General features: G+C 49.9%; 1 long non-coding RNA gene across 1 annotated transcript; it reads left to right on the top strand.

The window, feature by feature from the left end:
• The first annotated feature begins 246 nt into the window (after positions 1 to 246).
• Positions 247 to 3933, top strand: LOC140687646 (uncharacterized). Its single transcript, XR_012062049.1, has 2 exons — positions 247 to 1153; positions 3583 to 3933. It is a non-coding gene; the product is annotated as an uncharacterized lncRNA (long non-coding RNA).
• The last annotated feature ends 2588 nt before the right edge of the window (positions 3934 to 6521 follow it).

Below are 6521 nucleotides of genomic sequence, written 5' to 3'. Positions count from 1 at the left end.
CCTTGCCTCCCAGCATCCATGCCCGGGGGCAGCCCCTCCCACGCAAACCGAGGGCGAGCCCTGCATGACCAGGAGGACGTGGCAAAGTGACCGTGCGGGACTGCTGAGGCCAGGCCATAAAAGACACAGCAGCTTCCACCAACCACGCGGCTCCCCCGCAGCGGCCCCACTGCCGTTTTGGGCCAGCCACTTTGCTGTGGGCGCTGCTCTGTGCACTGTAAGACGTCCGGTAGCAGCCCTGCCCCACCCGCTAGGTGCCGGTAGCGCCTCTTGCTCAGTTCTAGGAATCAGAAGTGTCTCCAGACGTTGCTGACTGTCCTGCGGCCACCGACCTACATTCTTGACTTGCGAGCTCTGGGGGAAACCAGCCACCAAGCGTCGTGGAGGGGAGCTCACGGGGAGGGGCTGAGGCCCCCAGGCTGAAGGCTGGCACCTCTTGCCGTCCGTTGTCAGGGGGCCACCTGGAGGTGGACCCAGCCACCAGATGACTGGGAGCCGGGCTGCAAATTGTTGGCAAACTTCATGGGAGCCAGAACCGCCTGAATGGACTGCTCCCGGGTTCCTAACCCCGGGAAACCAGGAGAGGTGAACGATAACGATTTTGTTTTAAAAGCCACTGAGTTTAGGGGTGACCTGCTTAGCTGATTTCTTCGTTTAGCAACCATTCTTGCTGTCTGACGCCTGACTACGTTTTCTTTCCTCGAGCACATTTCCCAAGGGCCTGGCGCAAAGAGTGAATAATGACCAGTGTGATTGTTCCTCTGTTACCTAAAGTTACCGTGTGACACGAACTCATTCACAACATTTCAGGTCGAGAACGTGTTACAGCCCCAGCCCCTGAGGGGCGTGATGTCCGGGACGCTGGCCCCCACGCTCCGGTTTCCGTGAACTCAGCTCCTGCCTCCGAGCGGCGAGTGGTGACAGTTAGGAACGCGCCCCTCTGTGCCCGCCAGGCCTGGAGAAGACTTCTGCACACACCTGAGGGTCTCGGCCCCTCACTCTTTTCAGGTCATCAGGTGAGCTGAGGCGTGGGCGCACCCCGTGATAATTCCAACAGACCGCCCTTGGGTCTAGCCTACCTCCGTGGGCTCACGGAAGACGTGACTGTCACTCGCTGTGTACGAAACCAGAGCTGCCTGTGCTTCTGAAACAGGTGGGTGCGCTGCTCCTGCAGGCGGTGCCTGTTGGGGTGGGAAATCGAGCATCTGTTCCCGGAGCCAGGCGCCTGAGGCCCCGGGTGCTCTGCGCCCTGAGACTCTGTCCCAGGAGCGGGGGTCTTGTTTGTGTTGCTGCGTGCTTCATGTAGTATCATCGTTTGACAATGGGTTAAACTCCCTGTATGTCCCTTTTCTAGGCTACAGGGGGCTTGGAAGGGTTGTGCAGCTTTGGCTTTTAATATTGTCAGCAGAAATGGACTACTCCACTTCTTACTACTGTCAACAAATATACATTATTCCATTTTTCACTACGGTCAACAGACACGTATATGATTCCATTAGCAAACCTGTCTGCTGACTTTAGAATTGCTAAATCCAGTTACCCAGTTCTAGAAATATCAATGTCCTGCCAGTGATTTTCCTAAAACAAAGTATCAGAGGAGAGAAAACTGGAAACTAGGGAGCCAAGAACTGTAGATTCTCATTTCCTTGGTTTGGTTTTGAAGTTCTACCAGCTGACAGATCGTGGAGCATTTATTTGAGGAAAAAGAACGAAAGGAAAAAAAGTGGAAAAAGAAAACCATTTCGGCCCTAAAAGGCCAGGCACCATTTTTGCATGTTATTTTTAACTCTTCCTCTGATACATAAATATTTAACATGGTTATAATCCAAGTGTACGTATACTTTATGTGTTATTTTTTCCATATGATATTATATGGTTCTATGTTTCAAAACAGACCACATAATTATCATCTTTATGGCGGCATAGTACTCCGTGGTCTTGAGGTGCCACCATTTACTAAGCCACTTCCTCATGGCTGGACATCTGGTTTGTATGAATCAGACTTTTAATGAGACATGACTTCCAAGAAGACCTAGAATACTGTCAACAGACGGCTCATGGAAGGGCTTTTGATATCACGGCACATGTATTGATTCTGTAGTAAATGAAATGTAATGAAGGATCGCTCACAAGCTGGTTGGATATGCGAGTATTACATATACAAACAGAATTTAAGGCAAACTAGAGAGAGAGAGGACAGTCAACAGAAAGAGGAAAGTTAGATGTAGGTGAGAGGGTAAAGGCCAAATACACATAGAAACAAAATGCAGCTGCCTTCACTTAGAATGATGGTCTCCAGGTCCATCCATGTTGCTGCAAACGGCATGATTTTATTCCTTTTTTTTTTACATTTTTTTATTGAGTGATAGTCATTTTACAATGTTGTGTCAAATTCTAGTGTAGAGCACAATTTTTCAGTTATGCATGAACATATATATTTTCCTTGTCACATTTTTTTCTCTGTGAGCTACCACAAGATCTTGTGTATATTTCCCTGTGCTATACAGTATAATCTTGTTTATCTATTCTGCATTTTAAAATCCCAGTCTGTCCCCCCACCCCGCCCCCTTGTCCTTCTACTCCACCATATTGCTTCTCTCTCTCTGATTTTATTCTTTTTTATGGCTGAGTAGTTTCTAGTGTGCAGCACAGGGAACTATATTCAATATCTTATAATAACCTATAATGGAAAAGAATATGAAAAGGAATATATGTGTGTAAATGAATCACTGTGCTGTACACCATAAATTAACACAACATGGAAAGCTGACCACAAGTCAATTAAAAATAAATAAATAATTAAATTTAAAGATATAAAATAGAGCCAGATACATAAATAAAGATATGTTAGTCACATTACTCATTGACATGTTAGAATTTTCATGGTCTAGGAGTTTCTCTACCTGAATCCTTGATTCTATCTAATCTTGAAATATCGAGCATGGTTGCCAGGGTTTTCAATCCCTCACGTGGCTAAATCCTTTCTCGGTTTCTCCCCAAGATTATTTTAACTCCATATTCCAAGATTAAAGCAACAGTTTTTAAGGTGAAAGGCAGGGATGGGAAGTGATGGAGTAAGGCACTGCCCCAGTTATGTTAAAAAAATAATAAGAAAATGAAAATGAATGTATGTATGTTCATGCATGACTGAAGCACTGTGCTGTGCGCCAGAAACTTACACGACATTGTAAACTGACTCTACCTCAATAAAAAAAAAGAGAGGAATCCCAAGAGTGACTTTTGGCCTACGGGATGGCGGAGGTCTAGGAAGGCACCCGAGGAGGAACAGGAAAGGTCTCTTCCTGCAGGCGCACCGTCGTTGACAGAGTGAGGAGCCACACGCGCTCCTGGATCAGACACACTCTATGGCTTCAGTCCCTGCCTTAGGTCTTAAGGGGCTGAAGCTGTCCTTTTAAAAGAACCAGCGTCTCATCCCTGCCCACACGGTTCCAAGTTGAGAAACAGGGCAAATTCCATGTCTCCGGAATATTTTAGCAGTTGGACTGACAAACTGGAAAATCATTCGCTTTCCTTTGGCCCTGAGAGGATCCAATGTTTCTTTGTTTTCCTTCCCTCCCTCAGAGCTGATCCAGCTGTAACTTTGCACCAGCCTTAAAAATTCACTCAAACTGCTACCCAGCGGGAGGATCTGTCTGCTAGCAAATAACCTGGCAGACAAGTTTTTTACTCTGAGACAGACTGCGGTGACTCATGTGATGGAACAAAACCCAAGTCCTAGTTCTAAGCAGGGTGACAGCCTGTCATCCGAAGTCCTTTTCAGCGTCCAGTGGAGCACGTGTCTGCAGTGGGAAACGCACACTTCTTCCTCGGGCTTTATCTGCTCTGCTTAAATGGTCGTTACCTTCAACCCCTGTGTTGAGGAAGTGATGGAATTCTGTCACACAGATGAATACACTTAATTACACACCAGTATCTTCTTGGTCACATATCAGTAGTTATTTGAGTTATAAATCAGTAGACTGTTACATTATGAAGGTTTCTCAGAGAAAGCTGATGAAATTTTCTATTAACATACACACCACGATCCTATCATGATGACAAGTGTAAATTTGACCTAATTTCTGATTCACTGACGTGTTCAATAGACATTGACTGTGTTCTGGGCCTGGGGAAACAGCAGGAAATCAGAGGACAAGGGCCCTGATCTCACCCGGAGCGGCTGTTCCGGATCAGGAAGGTGGGTAATAAGCAAATAAGCAGATAGATTATCAGGATAATTGCATATTTTCGCATTAAAACATCTTCTAATAGAGATTTAACATTATTTCATCCGGTCTTTTCAAAAACCCTAGAAGGCGGGTAAAGAAGGGATTACCACATCCGTCTTCAGGGTTATTTTGAAGTCGCCGCCAATGCACTGAAAACTAAGAACAGTACAAAGATCTCCTTTCCACCTGGATTTCCCACTTTTTAATACTAACCATGTAACGTTACTAATTACTAACGTGACTGCATCGCCTCATCACTTTCTCCCCCTCTCCGAGAGATGGGTAGATGTCCTCCTGACTTCACGCCCCATCGCCCCTAAATGCGCCCCACGTGCCTCCTGCCGACGGGGACCGCCCCTCCACCACGACCACGACCACGCGCCGCTCCGAGCGGACGTGCACACGGCGCGGCCGCCCAACCCGCGGGCCTGGGCGGGGCCTCCCCCGCTTCCCCGCGGAGCCTGCCACGCGGAGCGCGCAGCGCATCGGGCCGTCGGCCCAGCAGGCCCCCTCCCTCCGCCGGCTGCCCCGCTGTCCCTGCCTCTGCCGTCCTTGACGGTCTCTGCAAGGGCACAGGCCCTTCCTGCCTCGGGGCGGCGGGGCCGTGACCGCATCGCCTGTCCGGCTGTGTCTGCCACTTCCCTCGTGCATCTGATGGATTATTTTGTGGGGGTGTTTTGCCAATATCCTGCTTCTCCTCAAAACCCCCGCCGGAGACACACACGCACCGACTGCTACTACTACTGTTGCCCGGCCTTGATTGCTTATTCCCAGGTTCCTCCCACGGCTCTCAGTTTGCCTTCCGCTGTAGGCGAGCTCTCCCCTCTCTTCGTCTGTTGATTTCTTTACTTAGTTTTGTCAGGATGGACTCAAGGACTCCTATCTCATGCACTGGGTTGGAATCCAATTATTTCTTTTGATGCTGAAATTGTTCTAAAATCAGCCAGTGGGAGCCCCTTCCAGCCGGGTCTGTCTTTTCAACACGGTCCATCACTCTGGCCTGCTGCCTTGCTTTCCGACTCAAAAAGACGACTTGGGCCCATCTCATACTTTTCCTGCCCCAGCAGGGGAATCAGCCCCACTTCTGCCACTGAGATCTGGGTGCTGGTTGTGCCACTCCTGCCGGGGTGTCACTGCTCCTCGGCCTGCTCAGCTGACAGAGGTTGGAAATACATGTAGGTCTGTGTGTGTGTGCACAGGTGCGTGTCCACATACACATAAATATGCATACACACACACACACTCACACCCATAACAATTCCCACATCTAGTTCTCGCCTGTGGCCACAGACACCGCCCGTGTCTTCCTGCTGCTGTTTCCACCTTCCTCTTAGAGCTTCCAAGCCCCAAGCACGCTCAGCTCAGCTCCCTCCTTGTCCGGGGGGGGGGGTGCAGGTTTGTGTACACAGAGAATCAGAGCCACGCACCTGGCCCCAGGAGAAGAAGTCTATCCCCAAGACAGACCTTGGGAGAGCTGGTGTTAAGTATTAAAGTGTGTGTATTAAAGCTCACGCCTTCGTCTCGTGGGAGAGGCCAGCATGTTTGCAGAACCTGAGCTCTGCCTCCCTGGGACCCTCCTCTGGCTCCTCTCAGATCCACATTTATTTAGTCAACATAAAGCAAGGTCATCTGCGCCGTCTCCTGCGCAGTGCTTCCCTCTCGTTGGGTGGGGGCCTTTGGCCTCTTCCCCGAGCAGAGAAGCGGCCGTGGCCGTGGGATTCCAGTGAGAGGCCGGACGTGGCAGGCGCACAGCAGCAGACGGCGGATGGACGTGTTTGTTCCAGCAACCACAGGGCTGTACTCACCTTCCCCGGCTGCCTGCCACAAGGCCACCGACTCAGACTCACAACTCACAGCTCCTGTGGTCAAGGCAGCAGGATCCACAGGGTCCCCTCCAGCTGGAATCCCAGGTCTCCTCCCAAGCTCTCAGCTGCTGGTAGAACTGGGGTCCTTGTGACTGTATGAGGTGGCCCTAGAGGCCACCCCTTCCCGGCCACATGGGCTGCGCCACAATAAGCAGTGCTTCTGGGCTGACAGGAGAGCTGCTGCTTTAAATCTCTCTTCTCAGGAAGCGCTCTGTCAAAGGGCTCCCCTGATTAGGTCAGGCCCACCAGGATGCTCTTCCCCTCAATGGCCTCAAAGTCAACTGATTAGGGACCTGAATTATGTGCGTGAAATCTCTTTATCTTTACCTTCTGAGCAACTTAATGACAGGAGTGAAATGCTGTCCCATTTACAGGCCCAGGCCCCACTCGACAGGAGACAGGAATCAGGGGCCATCTTAGAATCCTG

This window comes from Vicugna pacos, chromosome 20 (assembly GCF_048564905.1).
Source record: "Vicugna pacos chromosome 20, VicPac4, whole genome shotgun sequence".
Lineage (NCBI taxonomy): Eukaryota > Metazoa > Chordata > Mammalia > Artiodactyla > Camelidae > Vicugna > Vicugna pacos.
This window is presented reverse-complemented; position numbering and strand designations above follow the sequence as displayed.